The following is a 20,912-nucleotide window of genomic DNA, read 5'->3' on the forward strand; positions in this document are numbered from 1 at the left end:
CACCACTGGGTATACACACATACAGCATATATATACATATATATATACATATATATATATATATATACATACATATATATATATATATATACACCTAAGCACACACATATCTAGGAAAGACTGCTCACAAATCCTTGGCATTTGAAAACCTAGTGAGAGTTCGGCAGATGAATGCTTTGTATGTTTGGGGGGGGTGGGAAGGTGGGAAAAATAAATTTGAGGCTATTCTTTCATGGCTAAGGCACTGATGTAGGAAGTTAAGTCTTTGGAAAAATTGAAGGTCTTGGAAAACTTTGTTCCAAGAAAGATCTGGGATTTTTGGCAGAGCAGCAGCAGTCCAATCCAGAATTTCTGTTTATGCACAAAGTACCATGGGTTCAGCAAGTCCAGCACTCCAGGCTGTTACAGCATTCCATGCACACATAGCTCCATCCAATGTTTACTGGAAATGTGGAATTTCTAGGCATGCGCTGTGGAGTCTGATTAAATACACAGAGCAAGCATGCTTGAGATTGCCAAATACCCAGCAAAGCAGTTTAAACTGCTCCTCAAAGCAGACTACAGATGTTTGGCAATTCTGGAAAAACGTAAAAAACCTTCAAATTCCACTTGAAGAATGCTGCTGGGTTTGAGCAAGAGACTGCAAGACAATGAGACTGTATTCACAGAAATTAACACATATAAGTGCTGTAGCTTTTGAGAAAAAAGGTCAGGTATTTCTGGGAAGGTGTCTCAACAGTTTCATCTCTGCAGTGTATCAAAACAAATATATAACAGATTTTAGACACATGTTTTTATACAAATATAGATATTATGCAAATACAGATATGCACTACTTTATATTTTTCTTCACAGTAATGCTTTAAGATTATGAGATTATGCTAACTCTGTGCCAGGCAAGAGCATCGAACAAAAATAAGATCACAATTAATGCCTCAGAACTTATCAAGAGTATCTGACAGATCCCTTCACAGATCCCTTGACTTGCAGCAGGAGTGTTGCTGTTTGCCCACAGGTGAGTCTTCACACATGTTCTCAGAAAGCTGCCAATTAATTTATTTTGTAGACTTGTAGGTAAGTCAGTCTGCAGTATGATTTGCTGAAAACAGCATACATTTTAAAAGTTAATTTTCTGGTATTGTGAAAAAAGATTACTCACTTGATGGTAATACTGTTTTTCTCGCTGAGCAGGCTAAGCAGCATGAAGAGTTAGTGTAACCCAAGTTAAATTCAAAGCTATGGTTAAGATTTAATTGCATATGTGTAAATATCTGAGCATTAGCTAAAGGTCTTCAAAACTGTGTTGAAGTTACTCAAAAAAGTCCTTAAGCAACAACAACAGCAAAAAAATGAGTCATCTAATGCCTTTATCTGTAATTATGCACATAAGCACATGTATCATGGTACCATCTATAAAACATAGGCCAAACAAATATTGGTTTGCTACAGCTCTAAATTTATTAGAATAATAGTAGCTGATGTACTATGGGTTTCTGCATAAAAACTGCTATAGTCTTCCTGTTTTCAGTTAATCCAAAAGGCCACAAAATAATTTAAATGACAGATATCTAAGCAAATGTGAAAAGACTGGCCTGCAGGTAAACAGCAACGTTCAAGACTCAGCCAGTCAAGGGATCTGCCAGCAGAAGGAGCTCTGCCCTACAACTGCAGCCCCACCAATCTCTCAAGACAAGGAACTCCTGCAGCAGCAGAAGCAGGAGTTGTACCTCCAACCTCCTTCCCTAGGCTGGAGGATGCAGGTGACCACTGAGTTGTTCAAATCTCCATATCAGAAACTTTTGTATTATCTTTGTATATTCCTTAGGAAATATTCAATTGGGCATTCATTTCTCTAATTCCTACCAGCATTACTGCCAGATTACCAGGAGACCTCACTCTCCTTGACTGCCTAGCTGAATGTTCTGGTATGGGACGGGAATAATACAAACAGTTACAAAAACTATCTAAACCACCTTTTCCTTAACACCTTGGTAGAAGGAATGGAATAAAACCATCTTCTTGTGAAGTACTCAAAACACACCATGTCTTCAAAGCTATGAGCACACCATCTGCTGTGGTGTTTACAACACAAGTACTTCAACAGGTCAGAATTAATTGATGGGTCTCATATTCAATTTTCTAATAGCATAATATATTTAGGTCCTGGCTATAAAACAAGTACTTGGTGAATCTTTTCAGAGAATGATTAAAAATGCCCTGTGATTAACAAATCCAAGTTCCATAGCTCCCTATCCCGCCACAACTATGTGCAGAACCCAGTGACTGTTCTCCATCTCAGACAAGATGCTGCTGGATCCAGTAAAAGTCCATCAGAGTCAGTGGACAACAGGCGGGGCTGCACTGCAGCAAACCCCAGACCACCAATCACCCAGTGCTACCATGCCAGGGACTGGAATCAAAATATGAGTATCAGGCCAAGAAGATGAGTACTTCACTGCAACAGGCACAGACACACGGTGCTTTTATCACTTGGAAATGCAATAAAATATTTTTAAGGCTATCTTATTTATGTTATATACACAAAGATCACATTGCAGAACTACAAAAAAAATGTTGTATCGACCACAGCTAATACCATCACCTTCACATTGATGTTCACACTCTAATCTGGGATTTAACAGGTACCAAAGCAAGCTTCCATCTAAGAAATCCAGAGAAGCACCTTCTAATTGCCCACAGATATGACAATGAAGAATTGTGGGGTAAAAAAATTTCTAACTTTTCCTAAGGACCATTATATCACAAAGAAATCCTCTCTAAATACTTTTAATCACTATGCTGTTGTTCGCACTAGCGATTCTAGACTATTCCTTTCATGTTTTGTTCTCGTCTGTTGCTGTGATCAGCTGTGAACTGTATTAGCCAATTTAGACTCTTATTCCTTACAGTGAGAACCACATGCAAGCCAGTCCATATCTTTGAAGCTTTTGTACTATCTTTGACAAGAAGGTGCTGTATTTCAATGAAAATGACTTTCAGATAGCAAATTACAAAGTGGTGGTTAAAGACTGGTATTTCAAAGGTCTCTTAGACACTAACAAGAATATTTAGAATCACCTTTAAGCATCAAAACTGTACTTTAATCCAAAATTCCTAAATTCTTGGAAGAAAATTCTGTCATGCATCTACCTATCTACAAGCTGTTGAAGAAGTCAGCCCTCGCTGGCTTGGGCATGACTCTCTTCCCTCAGTAAAGCTGCTATCTATCTTATGCAAGCTAAATGAGCACCAATTCCTAAATAGTGATGACAAGCAACAAGTATTCAACTACTTCATTGCATTAGTTTTTTGTGTGAAAGACAGAATTTTTTTTAAGGTTGGATTGAAGCAGAACTAGTGGAGTTCAGCTGAATGAAAGACATCCAAACACATAAATACAAACTCCCTGGACATAGCATAGAGACACAGACACACAAGGTAACTGCAGCAGAGTTGAATATTATGCTTAGTACCATGATAAACTTAGTAACAGCCTGTTACTGACCATCAATTATGCTAAAATTGTTCATACTGCACTTACATCACAGGTATGGATGAAATTATGTCCCTCTCTTGAGTCCTGCTGAAGGGATTACAGACTACACACCATTTCTTGAAGGCAGAGGGATTCAGATTTCTAAACAAACCTAATCCACTGCTTACATAATTCAAATACCACAAAATTCAAGGTCAGAACAAATTACATTGAAAACTTTTTCATTTAATTCTCACTTACTGGCTTACTGTAAATCAAGCCAATTCATAAAACAATCACAATGTAGGAGTTTGTAATTCAGGTAATCCCTAAGTGTACAAACAGTGTAATTGTGTCCTCTGAACCATGGTATGGATCACAGTGTTTAACAGGTAATTTGGTTTTATGCCTGTTTAATCTCTACTTACTGACATATGTGAAAATGACAGTTACATCATCTAAGACTGACATTACCCTAGAGCTGCTTGTAGACCCGCTAGTACTGCTCTTAACCTTGTAGTACAAACAACCATGCCTGAATAACCATATCTTCAGGTGCTTCAGCAGGTAAAAACAAGGTCCTCCTCCAGGTCTTGTCTGTGTTCAGCAATAGCTGCACAGAAATCACAAACACAAATTCTAACCACAGCCAGCAGCAGATGAGGGGACAAAGCAAGCTGCCTGGACAGCATGGTCTCGTTATGAGACCCACAAGCCTGAGCTCACCAGGATGACCCAAGCCCTCACTTGTTTTTGCTCTGCCTTGTACCAGTGCAGCAAAGGCAGCAAGTGCAGTTCAGCTCTGACGAGGTCTTCAAGGTCGGTGCTGACTGCAGATGTGGGCAGTGGCCACCTGATGCTGAGCTGGCATTACTTGGGAATCAGACAAGGCCCCATCGTCAGATCTTTAATTGCAGCCGCAAAGACAGCAAGGATGTGGATGGAGGCACTTTGCAACAGCTGTGTTGGTGCTTGCCAGCTACTCAGAGCAGCTGCAGCTGCTCTTGTTAGAGCTCCCTATCCCAAGGCAGTTAAAGTTAGCAAAGACCAAACAACTCAGCATATTTTAGTTACTCAGGTTCTCCTTGGAAATATATTAGAAATTTGTTACGCTCACACTTGTAAGTGAAGAGAAGTGATCAAGGGTTTGGGCAGTCTGCTCCAGCAGCACAGCTGGAACTGTAAAAGGACATCTGTTCACAGAGTTCTTCAGTATCAAAAGGCTTTTTTTGCATGGGTCCAGACAAACTGAGCCCAAAGCAACTCAACCACCACTTCTTCCAGGTGCCTTCAGAGCAGCTGACTGGAAAGTAAAGTATCTTTCCACCCTGGTCTGAGCACACTGTTTTAGGATTAACACAGGAATAGCTGCAGCCCCTTATGAGACCATTGTGTCACCTGTTAGTAAATCAGGGAACCACACAGCAAGTGGCACCTTCACTCCATGCAAAATTACAGAGTTGTACATGGTTAGCGATTTAATCTCATTAACACAACTTCCTTAACTGCCTTAAAATATATATTATTACACTGTGCAAAAGTTTGGCTATTTAATTTTCCAGAGAACTGTTTGCCATGTTCATTAAGGAGATATTTAGACACACTTAAGGCAGCTTTGGAAAGATTTTTTTTCCTAAGTCTTGTAGCATTTTAAAGGCTTTGACCTTTGTCATGTTCTTGGGAGAGCTGCAACTTAGCTACTCTCAAGGAATTTTACAGTCTAATGCAAGGGCAGCTGGAAGAGGCCAGCTGATGCTTCAGTAAAATAATTTCTATTAGTGAAAACCACATACAAAAAAGATACAGAATGCTAACACATATAAATCCCACACCTTTATTTCTAGACTCCTGCTCAGAAATATATCCAGTCTATGTTCATTTCCAGTGTCTCATGAATCCCTTCCTCTGAATTCACTGATGTCTAATAAAGGATGACACCTCTATATCATCAGTTTCTCTAGGTGAACAAGCCCAAAATATCATTTTACAGATGAAATAAAAACACAGTCAGCATCTGTCATAACTAACAAATTATCTTCTCAATATGCAATAAAGGGATACTTAGAGAATTTCAGAAACATAAAATTATTACCAAGAATTATATAGCAATGGTGTTAAGTAATTATCACACTTTTGAACATAGAAAAGAAAATTATGCAGCTACAAAATAGAAATTTAGGACTTTGCCTATCGATTCGTCTGTTGTCATAAAGTTTTCTACAGAAAAAAAATATAAACAAGAATTTTGTGCTTTGGGGGCCCAAATAACAGGCAAAGGATACTGATTGTCCAGTTCAGAGAATTTTTGTAAAACCTATTAAACAGTCTTTAATACTAACAATGCGAGAGGAAAATCACATGGACATGGCAAAGCCAAAGAATCCTCAATGAGATTTTTTACCTGCAAATAAGCAGTTACCAAGTGCTTCAATGGGCACATTCCCAGCACACATGTGCTACCACCTCTTCCCACAGGCAATCATAGTTTTAAAACTATGGTTGGCATGGCACTTAAAACTGTATGAGCTTGGGCTTCTTTTCTAGTATTCATTTAGATGATAACTTATCCCAAAAAAAAGTTGGTTTCTACAGGCCATTTACATGTTAAAACTGTCAGCATTTACGCCTTACAACACAGCCTCTATACTCAGGCTCTATTAGAAAACAGTATCCTGTTTCTTAAACCACAGAGAAAAGAGTTAAATTACATTCTCAGATTGATGTCACCAGCATTTCTGTAAATAACAGAATTAAATTCTCATAAGTACATCTACAATGATGTACAAAATTTGTACATCATTGAAAGATTTGCAAATCTTTCAAAGCATCAAATCTGCATCCAAAATTATGTCCTACATTGTTAAAAATCCCAGAGACTAAAAGTGGAAATGTACAGGAAACTAATAAATTCCTATTACTCTGCAATCATTTTACCATAATTTTAAATCCACTGGTGTACATCACCAAAAAAATCTCACTTTTGGAGATAACTGTGATAGAAACAGACGCTTTAAATACCTTGTTTTGATCTAAGGTTACAATCTTAAAGAAAGAAAAAAGCACATTACTAAGAGAGCTCATTTCCGTTAAACTATCATATATAGTACCACAGTATACCAATCATATCATATACCAATATAGCACAGATAAAGAATATGGACATAAACTTATTTTATTCTGTTCTAGACTCATCCCATCTTATGAAATTTACTTAAAAAATGAATTTGCATCATGTAATACCATAGGATTTGTCAGTAGTGAAATGACCATTTGAAAAGAAAACTGAGTTTTATACTCTAGTATATTTCTTTATAGCAACCTTGGCACAGAAATTGGTATGTTATGGATAATTTGAAGGCTAGAAGATTAAAAGTACTAGCTAGGAAATTCAGAATGTGTCTGTCAAAACACTGCAATGGCTTGCTCAGCCCATGAAAAGCAGCTGGTCCCTCTAAAAATCATAGGGGCTTTGTCCTTGTGATGTGGCAGCAGACCCTCTGCCTTGTGCAGTAAGAGGGAATGAGATCAAGCTAACTGGCTCAATCCTTCCTCTGACCTCCATCAGTGCAATGACCACGTGGAGCCCATGCAGCACTAACTAAGAAATTGCAGGATCATGGTGTTTCCCTCATGAGGAGGGTTAAAAATGTGCTGTGAGACAAGAGGCTGCTAACAGATTGACAGAACTAAGCAGAGGCACTTTCTGCAGAAAATCCTTAGAGAATGGTTAGTAAGCTTGAAAAAATTCTATGTTACATTTGCACTGCCATTTACAAAAAAATCCAAATAAACAAAATACATAAACAAAGTTTATGGAAAAATAGCTCATTTTTCAAACAGATTTCAAGTAGAAATACACCCAAAGGATTGTTACATTTGGCAGCATACAACATGAGATTGTATGAGCATTTAATAAAAGGTATCTGATAAAGGCAGATCTGTCAAGAACAAGTTTAGTTTGGATTTCACTACTGTTATTCATATAAAGCAAAACCATTCAAAACAAGCATGAACTATGCATTTGTACTGGTGTAAGAGTTTAGAAATGAGCAATATCTGCAATATTTGTTATTTTTAATTCAGGCAGATTTGGAGTACTGAGCTGCCTCCAGCTGCAAAGCAACACCAGCAACTGAGTAGAAACAATAGATGAGTGGACTAAACAGCAGGGCTGAAATACCTGAGCTCCCATAGAGCTCTTTATTTTCAGCAATCATAATTTCTCTTTTCAATGTTGGGAAATTTTCCAAGTTACTGACAATCACTTTGAAGACAAACTGGCTTTGACTGTGGAGAACAGTAACAAAATCCTCAACATTCCTAAAATACAACAGAATAACAAAACTTGAAACTTTGACTCCTGGCGTACTCTCCAGGTGAGAAGATATCATGGCAAAACAGGGATAATTCCAGACCCAAGAAAGGGAAAAATATCCAAGGAAATTATTTCTGAGATCGAAGTCACTGTAGGTTTCATGAGCTCCTTGTTGGAAAGGCATTTTGGTATGAAAGTGATGAGCAAAACTAATCCACCCTCAAGGAGTCATGGCCATACATTTGTAACTAGAGTAGTGATTTTCCTGAGCTCTGCAGGGTATTTGTAAGGAATCTTGATAAGACAACCTAGAACAAGTCAAATCTCATTGTACAGTGGCTTTTGCTAAACAATTAGCATAGACTGCAACAGAGACAGCAACAGCTGTACTTTTGCATCCTGATCCACCCCTCTAAAGCAGCTATGATCTTTACAATGAAGTATTTTTTCATCTTAACCATGAAAACTAATTTAACCATAGGAAAAAAAACCCCAGCATGTTCTCGATGAACACTCACTTAAAGCCTGTCTTAGAATGGATAAATCAAGCTTACTATAGATAATGACAGGGACAACACTTGTTGGGAATCCCTCTTATTGGAACTCTAGTAAATGTTATAATTCCTGAAAATGTAACTCACCCAGGCAGTTTGAGCTCACCCTTATGAAAAAATAACCACTTCATAAGATGTTATATGTTAACAGCACACCACAAGGTTTTGTTTTCCACATGGGCTGCTACAGCTCTGCACAAGGCTCTCCCCAGCTGTTGCTCAAAACTGAGCTGCCCCTGCAGAAAAGGTATGAATAGTTCCCTACCTGGACTCCACCTAACTTAAAAAAGCTTTCAAAATAGAAATTACAGCTGTGACGAGCAGCCATAAAAAGAAAGCAAAGTAGTTGCCAACTACAGATGTTGGTACTCTGCTGAAGTGAATGAGAGTAATTTTTCTGTGACTTTTACTGATCCCAAAGCACAACCTCACAAATCTGAGATGTTCAGGACAATTAGCTGCCACCATTATCTGAATGACACACATCATGGTTTTATGTGAAACTGTCCAAAAGATCCAGCATGAATCATGGTGAATTCTACCTGCTTTTCAGAAAAGTCACTCTTCTTCGTCAAAGACTGAAAATTGTATTTTACTTAGAAACTTGGTTCAAATGCTACTTCTATTGGGTAGCAATGGTAAAAAAAAAAAAAAACCACCACCACCACCACCAACAACAACAAAACTAGACAAAACTCATCAAATTTTAAGCTTTCATCTTCATGAAACATGGACTCAGTGTTTATTTTTTCTTGGGATTCTTCATGCTGCTTTTATGGTAGCTCAATCTTTTTTTTCCATTAGAACTAAAAAATTTCAAGTAAAACAATGGCTAAGATAAAAACCTTGGAGAAAACCCAGCAATATTTTTAAAATGTTTTTAGTGTCATACATCAACATTTATTAGTATTACTCTACTACATATTTCTGACATGTAACTTCAGCTTTTCCCTTACTCTTCTGTGATGAATTTCTTGTACACAGAACTCCCTATCTTATCTGTCTTTATAGCTCTCGGCTTACACAGATATGGCAGCAACAACCATTTCATTTCTAATCCTTGCTATACAGGAATACAAATAGGCAGCCTCAAAATACATTTTTAGGAAGTTAATAACTTGAATACCAGTATCTCTGAACTCTGCAGAAAGTGGAAATCCAGAAGAATCTATCTAGAAGAGTGAGACTGCAGCCTGACCTACAAAGGCAGTTGCTTTGAGTCCTGCAGACCTACAAGGAGCAGAGAACTCACAGGGGTCTTGAACCACTACAGGATGTCAAATTAAGTCAAAAGTCTCTTTTCGCATTGCTCTTCTCCATTGAAAACAATATCTCTAGCCAGTTCCTTCCCCAAATTAGGGAAGAACATCCAGAGGTACTGTAACCACCACCCACGTCTGTACTAATACGAGAGGAACATCACACATACTTAATGGGGAATGAATAACATTTAAAAGGCAAGTTACAAAATGAAGATCATCTACTCTGTGGTTACAAAACCACTGACCTGCACTAATTCCTCCATCACCTTGCACTGTGCTTGCCGAGGACCTGCCATAAATGAAGCAAAGAGGAAGCAGAACTGTATATATATGGGACCACAGGAACTTTCAGGACCAGGGTCACATGCAGAGTCCAAGAAAACCTTTCTCCTGGGCTGTACCTAAAGAGCTGAAAAGAAGGCATTATGCTGCAGCTAATGACAATTCCAATCTGAATCTGAGTGCAGCAGAGAGAATTTGCATCTCTTCCTATTCCAGCAATGCCTGTAGTCTTTGCATAACTACTGATTTATGCTCCAAGCATGACAAGGATTAGATTAGCAAAGTTCAGTACAATGAACTGAACTCACAAGCTGGACCCAGGGCCCAGAACTCCGTGATGTTTTGGTGGCACGAAGTACATTCAAATCTGCAATAGGTCCTTTGGTGTGGAAGAACAACAGCATCACATATACCACAGCTTCCCATTTTCCAGTGCCAGACATACCCAAACCCTTGCCTAAGAAACTGACTCTTACCAAGAATCAGACACAAGCACGTGATTTTCCATGCCACTTTCAGGTCGAGCAAGGCTGGAATGACTTTAAGAGTTCTTCTTCAACCAAGGAAACCTCTGGTAGTTTTGCTGCCTGAGACACAAGTCTCTAGAAGACACAACAAGAACACTTTCCCACTCTGTCACAGCTATATGGCTATGCAACATTTCCCTTCCCTTTCTAGATGTGCTGTTACTGTGCTGAGCATTTTGTTTGCAACACCACTGGCCTCCTGAGGGTATTTACTTCTAGGAGACTACCTGAATTCCCTTATTCCAGGTAAAGTCCTTCCTTCTGCCTGGGAAGAGAGGGAGAAAAACAAAACAGTATTGGCAGGAGAAAAAGGACCTAGAGAAACGTTCCTCTTCTCTTCAAGAAGAGTTAGGAGTATCTCGTGACTGGCAGTGTTATTATAAAAGAGGATTTGGCCAATTCCATACATGCAGAAGGCTGCCATAATCCTCCTGCCTTTTTTCCTTCTTGAGTTTGGATTGTTGCACTTTGAAGAGTTTTTAGATCCCTCCTCAAGGTCGATTTTATCAATTATCTCTGTCTATCCAAATCTGGATATAATTACTGTAGTTAGCTCAGAGGGGAGAATGAGACCATTTTGAGGTCACTATTGTGCAGAGCAAGTGTGATGGTCTTGTATATTACTGTAAACCTTGCAAATATTATTTTTAAATATTTAAACCATTAATTAGTCCATATTGTATCCTCAGGGACAGTGCAAGAGATCTTAAGCCTTTAGAAGTGTCCTGCATCTTTTCATGTGTCCTCACTGTTTAGTTTAGACTAACATCCCTTTATTATTGTGTATGTACAAAAAGAAACCACAAGGTGTAATAGTCTTTTGAAAATATTGCTTTTTTGTTCAAAGTCCCAACTGAATTCAGAATTTTGATGGATTGAAGTAAATGGTGGTGCTAGAACAATACTAAAGGTTTAGAATTCAGATTGCAATTCTTCCAAATGTATATTTTAAGATACACAGTTTCTTTAAAATGTGAAGAAGCAAAATTCCTCATAAAAGCTGTGTACACGGAGGGGTTTTCACAACAATGAACAGCCTAATCAGGGTGAAGAATCCTCAACTGAAAGCTCACAAAGAAATCCCTCTATCCTTTCTCCATTTTTTCAATTCTACTTTTCTCGATAGGGGTGTCTCACCAGAGAACCTGAAGAGTGAAAGATTTAAGTATAGGACTGAAATCCATCAAACCCAGGCTTGTGGTCCAAACCCAAGCAGCTGTCAAACCCAGAGATAGGAATGTATGCTCACTTCTGCCTAATAAAATTTGAATCAAACACTTTGCATCTGATTCTCCATGTGAGCTTTTATGCAAACTTCTAAAGTGCAAGGAATCCTGGGGTGGAAGAGCTATTCTGAGAGCTTTCACATAGTTCATGTAATTAGGGAAACCACTTCCTTTGATTGTAAGTGTTCAAAACAGCTGAATTTCTCCTTTCAAAGGACTCTGTGATTTGGGTCATCTCTTTTACTTGCTCTTTTATGTTTCTCAAGATGAGAGGTGAGACTGTAAAGCACATTATTTAGAAAAAAAAAAAGATTCCACTTTTTGTTTTAGGGATTGAACTCTGACTATTCAAACGCTTGTCATTTGGAAATCTATCTTTCTTTCCCTCCCCCTGTTTCCTTCCTTTTCTGATAAGCTCTTCAGTGGCTCAAGCGAGCATAGCCCAAAACGCCAATTTAAACCTAAGGGAAAGCTGAAATATGGTACATAAAGGAAAAGGGACTCTCATTTTCCTTTGTGTGGCTGTGCTTGAATATGTAATTATAGAGGAGCTCTAGCTGCAGGATCTCAGTCCTCATGTCACATTTACTTTTTAAATGGTTCTAAACATTGACCAAGCAAAAAGGCAGAAATACAGATTTTTAAAAGGCAAACAAAGCAGCTGCCCTGGTCTTTGAAGTGGGCTTGCAGGTTCTTCGTTTCTCAAAAAGGGAGCTCGGGTCACAGTTTCAAGGCAATGACCATATCACCAGAGCTGACAGCTGATGCCAATGTTGCTACAGAATCAAGTGTCACTCGCCCTGAATTTCTTGAGTCAGGCACCCTGTTAGTGCTGTTACTTCACATTCATCTCACTAACAGCTGTAACAGGCAGTGAATATCCTGCTTCTCACAGTGTAGCGCAGAATCACACGAGTGAAAAGGCAGGAGATTTCTTACTGCAGGTTTCAAATGCATCAAGTAAAAACAGAACGCTTGTTGATCCTAGGAGGACTGAACTTTATTCCCAGTCAGTGAAAAATTGCAGGACTCCTTCCAGAATTATAGCACTTACAGGGAATTGGTCTGCAATGGGAACACAGTAAACCACTCAGAGGACAGTGCCAGAAACCACATTACTGCCAACTTCTGCACTTCTGCACAGGACAGATGAGACACTGGCTTGGAGAGATGACTTTACAATAAAGACTTTGGTACAAAGACAAAAACAACTGAGAACTCAAAGTTAAGAGCAGAACTCCAAAATGTGTGGTCATTTTGAGTGGGATCCTGCATTTGCCTTTAGGGCTCTCACAAACTCTTACAGGGGTAACAGCAAGGCAACATCCAAAAGGAAGAGGAATTCAACATCTCCAAGTTGTAGCCATCTGTTGCTCCATACTTATACTACACACAGCACCCTCAGCATACAGAGACATATCACAGGGAAGTAAAAAGCCTTTTCCTTGGTTTAGGAGATTAAAAGTATACAGTTCACAAAGATGGAAACCCACCAATCACTACGTATAAGCCTTCATGTTTCAAAGGTTTGCCTCAAATGCATCTAACATTACTAAAATTAGAGTTGTTACGAAATTAGACAAGAAGTGATTTCTGCACCTTTCCCCCCCTCTAAGTTCACATAGGTATGCATGACACTTTCTCAGCTGTACAATCCTTCCAAGAGGAAAAGATAACCTCTCAGTAAATGTCACTCATCTGCTCAAAGGTGCAACAACTAGTTGATTTTAGCAAGTTCCCAGAACAATCTACTCATCTCTCCTATGCTCCCTCTGCCAGATAACAATTTGCAGAGTGCCTCAGCTTTCACTAAAAGGCTGCCACCCGCCCAGCCTGCATGCCTGTCTTTTGGTTATCCCACCTTCCAAGAGCAACTTGGTACAAGCAACTGCATCTCATCTTCTGGTGTCTACCAAGAACTTCCTCACTTCTCCTACAACAGCTCAAGGGATTTTACCACCCATGCTTATTTTTGATGTCGCTACTGGTAAATCAGGCGCCCAATACACAAAATCCACAGCTATTTGGTCAGTCATGTATATCATAACACAATTTTTTTTCTCCCTCGTCTCCACCATTTAGCCACTAGGCACCTCAATTTTCAGGAGTTTTGGAGTAAAAAAAATAAGCAACCAGAGGCAGAAGATAAGTGGGTAAGTGTGTGGCACTGCTCCCCTTGAATGACATCCAAGGGCCAGGCCCTATTTTGCCAAGGAGGTACACCCACAGGGGGCCCCTCTTGTGTGCAAGACACCCAGTTTCCCTGTGGAGCTGTCTTTCCTAAATAGAAATTATGCAGAATGCAGATTCTCTAAACATTAGTCTAATAAACAAACATGTATTTGCAACTAGGATTCTTCCCCAGTGGCTGGATTGCAACAGATGAAACATTTAAAAATATAAACAGGGCAGTTTGGAGGCAGTTGGGTCAGAAGCACAGCTCTGTGTTTGCCCTTGCTGGCCTCATCTCCCTGGTGTGTGAGTACAATTAACTGAGTATAAGAGAAAGCGTTAATGTTGAAGCTGTTCTCTGGGCTCCTCTGCAGCCTCCAGATAACATTAACACATCTGAATGTTTCCCTGTGACTGTTTTTACTGTCCTCTTAAAAAGGAAACTTTCTCTATCAGCACCTTAGTGAGTGGAAGTAGGTAAATATGAAATAACTTTTACAGTCTTAGTTGTTTAATTACAATTAAAAAGACTGATTTTGATGCTTGCATCCAAGTTAAGATATATTTTCCCTTTTCTTCAACTCTGTTTTCAGAGAAATCTTGTTCTCCAGACCCTTACACAACTCACATGCAGCCAGTTTAAAATTAATGACTAAAAAACAACAACAACAAAAAAAGGGAAGTAAAGTAGGGCCTATCTAGTTCTATAGAGCATTTTATTGCCCTCTTAAAAGCACAAAACATGTTGTTCCAAATTCCATTGCCACCATGAGTGAGCCGGGTTGTTTGGGGACCCAGCCAGAGACTGCAGCCCCCATGCTCAGCTTTGAATACTCCTGTGGAAAACGGCCTCCAGGAGATGAATGGTCCCAGACTCAGATCACATCAACCCCAGCACAGGTCTCTGACTTCATCTGAACCATCACACAGGCCTGCAACAACTTACAAATCGTGTCAGATTGAAACAGTACTTCCACTCACCTCAAGAGTTACTCTGGGGTCATCAGAAACAATTTGTCACTCTGTATGCTGCAAGTCAGTGCAAGCTATTTAATCAGCATCCCCAGGAATTGCAACACCAACGGATTTCCATGTGGGTCACAGACATGTAAATTGTCAGCTGTCCCCTCAAAGCACATAAAACTCAAACATGCAATTGCTTATCATCTCTCAAATTACCACTCACCTGTCATTGTGATTTTCTACTTGTAACACTGTTTTAAGAAAACCATATAGTTAAATAAATGTCTACGTAAGACTAACTTGAACCGATCCTCAATTGCTTGAGCCTGCAACAGCCTAAAACAGCACTTAGAGAAAGAAGGATTTCTTCTGTATCCATGAGATTTCCACAGCAAAGCTTCAGGACAGCTTAAATATCCAAAAATACCATTTTGGAGTTAATCACTTCAACAGAAGCTCAGGGTCAAGAAATGTCGTGGGAGGGGAAACAAAAGAGCTGCCATTTGATGTCAAGAGTTGCTGGCATAAAAAAATAAGCAACACAACCTCTCTTCCAAATTATAAGTATCAACTGAGTGCATGCAAAAAGCAGACTGAAACAGAAGAAACATATCTAGAGAAAAATTAAAAATAAAATTTTTAAAAAGGCAAAAAACCCACACAGAAAACCCCCAAAATAAAGAAACACGCAAACAAACAAAATAAATCACCCTAGGAAAAATGCCCTTAATTGCAACTAACTATCTACTGAAATGTGAACAGCCCACTGTCAAACAAAAACTTGCAATTGACAGAATAATTTTTATGACAATATGCAATGGAATTAAACTATTTACAAAAGTAAAGAATATTTAATAATATTCTAATGTTGTGGACATATCCTGCATGTTGTGGACAGCAAAGAGGATAAGAAAGAGTGTTTTCTAAACAATCAGACATTTTCTCTCTATTCTAAACAACATTTATTCATAATTTATAGGAAACCAGCATAAAAACTTGTTCACTTGCAGATGTTGCACCTTCTGAAAAAAACAATCCCAAAACAAACAAACCACTGAAATTGAAGACCAATTGGAGATAACTGAGATAAAAGGGTCTAAGAGATATCCTAGAGATATTCCTAACCTAGGGTCAGGCACACAGTAATTTCCTGTGACTCAACCAAGCTAAGGAAGCTGTACCTATATTCCTAATCAGCAGCACATGCAAGGTAATTCAAAAGACAAGCAAAAGGAAGCAACAGACATAGCCTGGTGCATCTTAGCTTAACAATTTATCTGTTAATCAAATTTGTTTATGTAGCAGCTGTTCAACACTGGCCACCAGTCAAGAGGACATGTGCACTTGCCCCTTTACAATTTTAGTACAAAATCTAGTGGTCTGCACCACTGACAGTTATTATGTCTCAACTGATTCAAAATAACTTTTGAAGCCACATACTGCCAGTGTGGACCCTGACAAACCAGTTTCACTGAAGCTGATGTCCAAAGTTGGCTTGATTTAAAAAACCGTATATATACAAGCCAATCTCAAATTAAGTTAGTCAAAAAAACCCACTAAACCACACAACTTGTTCTACAAATACTTACTATTTATATGAGGCAACTCTCAAGTTATTACTCATTTAATGAAAAACTTGGTATAAAAATGTTTAAATACATGAGTAAAAAAATCCACTACAATAAAATGTAGCAAAATACAGACAAATTCTTTTCTATGTCTGATTCCTGTGTTTCCGAAATTGTTTTAGGACAGAGAGACACAGGAATGAAGTTTCTTAAAACAGACAAAATGAAACTAAAGCCTGCTTTTGGCAAGAATAATTGTATTCTGGTATCTTTCATTATACTGGTGTCTCCCAAATGTGGGGTTTGGACAATATTTTGGTTGCAACACATATGCCATGACACAACACAGTCATATCCAAAGCATCCACTAACAAAACCTCATGTAGTGACTTTCTTGATTCCTGGAAAAATAACATTCATTTAGAAAATAAAGTCCTCCAGAAAATTACCCCTTGAATGAAAGCCAAGAATAGGCAAATAAAGAATCAGTCAGATTCATTGCAGAAGTCTGTCCTATCCAAAATGATTTATTCTGCAAGATACAGAATACAGAACAGCTGGAGCATCTGAAGCAATTTTGACAACTTCCAGTCTATAAAGGGTGCTAAGTATCCTCTTGATACCTTTTGAGAATACCCTAGTCAGCACCAAGAGGAGTGCTCTAAGCTCATTCCTTTACCAAAATATATTTAAAAAACCCAAAGAGAAAACCTTGCAAAATAACCACTCTGCAAAACAGAAACTAAGGCATTTTAAGACACTCCTCTGGTATATTAAATACAGTTTTATCTCCTTTTAGCAGCTAACACTACATAGCAGTAAACCTGAAAAGAGGTTGTAGCCAGGTGAAGATCAGTCTCTTCTCCCAGCAATTAGCAATAGGACAAGAGGACAGAGACTTAAACTGCACCAGGGCAGGCTTAAGCTAGACATCAGGAAGAAGTTTTTCACAGGAAGGGTGACTGAGCATGGGAATGGGCTGCCCATGGAGGTGACAGAATCACCACCCTTGGAGGTATTTCAGGAAACACCAGATGTGGCAGTCAATGCCACAGTCTAGGTGACAAGGTGGTGTTAGGTCACAGAATGGATTTGATGATTTAAAAGGTCTCATCTAATCTAGTTGATTCTGTGATTCTGTTTTTCTTTCAATGAATATGGGGCTGGATAGGTTCCTATGAGATCAGTTATGGTGAACTTTGTAATTTTTCAATATAGGTGCAGATATCCCTGGAAAGTCATATATTAGATTCCTACACCCTGCAATAATTTCATACAGCACACACTCTAAGTCCTCTCTCAGTGTTCATTACTCTCTATACTTGCTGACTCAGACCTGAGAGAGGTAAGGGAGTAGAAGCTCCTAGAAAGAGCTAGTAAAATATTAATAGAACAACAAAATTTCCCTTCCTTACAGCCAGGACCCAGTGTGGAGAGTCATTCTAGGCTGGCACCAGAGCACCCATATCAGCTACAAACTACAAAGAAAAAGAACATCAACTATTTTTAGTCCTGTCAGGGCTAAAGTATCAATTTCAGTTTGTTTTGTTTTGCTTTTACTCTGTTGTTTTTCTCTTGTTACTGTTGCAAATCACTGCCAGTCCTTACTCTCATGACCCACATAAAAATTATCACATGCTCTCTTTTAGCACTACAAACATGAATGAGGTAAGTCCAGTGACATGCATGTGATTATACTTAACTCATCCCCTTCAGAAGGTACAAGCCCAATCTATGCCTTCTGGATAGTCCATTCCAGAAGTGGATCATAAAAATCAAAAAAGTGAACAAGCTGCATTATATGCTATATGAAAAATTTTATAAAGCATTAAAATATCCCCTAAAGCTTACAACACATATATTACATACAAGAAACCCTGACAATATAAAATTAACTTCCATGGTAGTCAGACTCCAGGCAATACAGAAACAAAAACAGAGAAAACATGTCTTTATTTTTGAGTCTTATAAAACTCAAATGCAGTACAGACACGACTGAACAAGGCATGCATAGTAAATGCTGCTCAATGTAACTTCTTCTATCCACAAGTTGGTTCTGTTAGTTCACCAGAAATATTTAAGTATTTCCCACTAAGATTACAATTACATTTTACTGGATTTTTTTCCACCACTCTCCTGCAGTTTGCACAGACCACTGCCAGCACTTTGAAGAAGTCCAGGAACATATGTTCTGCATGAAATCAAGAAATCTTGTACCCAAGTACCCTGGTTGTAAAAGCTGAAGCAATACTGCTGCCCATCAATAGCATGGAGACAGCTTATGGACCATGGAGTACTTTCAAAGACCTGTGGTATTAAAATTAAATTCAAATTTCAGGTGAAATACCAGCAGTTATAAACCTCCTGGTGAAGAACCACACCAAGAAAACCAGCTGCCAACAAATTGCCACCAAAAGCACAGCCCTCAAAAGCAATGACAAATAACAGGTAAACTTCAGAGATGGGCAATCAAAGGAGGTGAGTGCTCTTCAGTGAAAAGCAGTCGTGGCAAGGCATAAAACAACATTTGTAACACTTCACTCCAGCAGTTATCTGCTCAAGATAATGGAGTCAAAAGAACTGCTAGCAATTTGCAGAATAAGGCCTCTGGCCTCAGTCTGTCCCATTCATTTCAGTGGGAGCCAAATTATGGGTTTATCTAATAATTCATATAAATCCCTCACAAAAATACCAAATAACTTCTGGAGTATTAGATGTGCAATTTTCTTCAATGAGTGGACACAATTATCACTCAGGGTGAAAGGACTGATCCTGCTACAGGAGGCATTTCTACTCTGCCACATGCATCATAAACATCACACTGACAGCTTCATTTTCTATAAAACAATTCACTAGGAACTCCTGTTTCCTACTTAAAACCTATAACCACTGTAGTGGTTGTACTAGATAGTAAAATGGCAACTTAATTTATGTTTTGCTGCTATTTAATCACTCAGGCTACATTCCTGTGTTTTACTTAATTAGCACAATTCTTGCCCAGTATCACGTCTGATATTCTAACCAAGACCTTGTAGCATATGTATATTTTTCCTAGCAGACCTGTTCAGGTGTATTTTTTCACATATACACACATCTCTCCCCATAAAGTTGTGTTTTACTGCCTGCATAAAAAAAGTTAATGCCTTGCAGAGGTATTTCTCAGATTTCAAAGAGTTTCAAAGCAATCTGTTTAAGCAACACTCTTCCAAGTATTTTTAAGTTTTTCTGAGCACATATTCTAATATGCGATGCTGGAACAAAACTTGCTTTGCTTCACATGTTAGAACTTGTTAGCCCCTGGGCTAATATAAAACCTTCACGATCTTTACTGGTTGTGATTGGCTTGTTTAATAAAATGACACATAGATACAACATATTTGCAGAATGATACCATAGCTCTATTGACTTGGCTTGCTCCCTTGGACTTGGCTAGCATGAAATGCCTCTGAGCAAGTTTTTCACAACTCTCCTATGTTTTCCCTCTAATCAGTTGTTATGGATTATTGGCAGCAGTTAACAGAAATACAAGACATGCAGTCATGGAGATAAAAGGACACTTCCTTCCAAATAAACTAGAAAGAGTGGAATCTCAGATTATGCCAAGCTAGAAGGGACCCACAAAGATCATCAAATCCTACTCTCAGCCCCACACAGCACCATCCCCAAGAGTGCCTGAGAGCACTGTCCAAATGCACAGAATAATTAGTTTTCTGGACTAAACGCATCCAAGTACCTACTAAACACAGATACACAAGAGTTACAGCAAGTTATTTTTGTATTGATATCAGAAGAGTCATTAAGTCACCATGACTTCAGTGCAGTCCAGCCACAGACATTGATTATTGTTATCACTACAGATGAAGATGCTACATATGTAAATATGTGAGGGCCATTAGGGCCAGAAGACCTTTTGGCCACCAAGTTGGCCTCTGGTACAGCACAGGCCACTATACTTCAGCAAAATGCTCCTGTGTTGAACTCAACAACTTGACAAAAACAATTGTCTAAAAAGACATCTCAATGAGAAGACAGATGAAAAGGATCCTCCATCTTCACTGCTTTCATTTGTAGTCTGTGCCAAGTGTTACTCATCCTCACTCCCGATAATTTTGCTTTTCTTTCCATTCTAATTTTTCTGGCTACAGATTCCAAGCACTAGTTCCTGCAATAACTTTATGCACTAGATTAAACTATCCCATCATTTTCTCCATATGAAAATGCAATGTTTGTATATAAGCTCTTACTTTTTAATTCTCTAAGGTTGTTGACAGAAAAGTTCTGCCAAAGCTTGTCAGAGTTATTTAAGGCATCACCACTTGCCTCTCCACTGCCTTTCCAGAAAACTTTCAAGAGAAAGTGCCCATACCAAGCTGTTCCCATAACCTGACTGATTTAGTTTAAGTTGCAAATTATAACCAGTCCAAAGAAAAATAAACAAATTTGTGATGGAAGGCACTTGCTCTCCTTCTGTCAACTCATCCTGATGGATGATATTCATCACCCCCTCTTGACACCCCCAATCTCACCAACTTTCCACTCAGTGTTTTGCAGATTCCCCTGGGCTGCTC

At 38.7% G+C, this 20,912-nt stretch overlaps 1 protein-coding gene across 2 annotated transcripts in view; it reads right to left on the reverse strand.

Moving 5' to 3' along the window:
• Positions 1-20,912, reverse strand: part of MAP3K20 (mitogen-activated protein kinase kinase kinase 20) — a 93,118-nt gene that overhangs the window by 63,472 nt on the left and 8,734 nt on the right. The gene's annotated exons all lie outside the window — the stretch shown is intronic.

This window comes from Molothrus ater, chromosome 7, assembly GCF_012460135.2.
Source record: "Molothrus ater isolate BHLD 08-10-18 breed brown headed cowbird chromosome 7, BPBGC_Mater_1.1, whole genome shotgun sequence".
In the NCBI taxonomy this organism is placed as follows: domain Eukaryota; kingdom Metazoa; phylum Chordata; class Aves; order Passeriformes; family Icteridae; genus Molothrus; species Molothrus ater.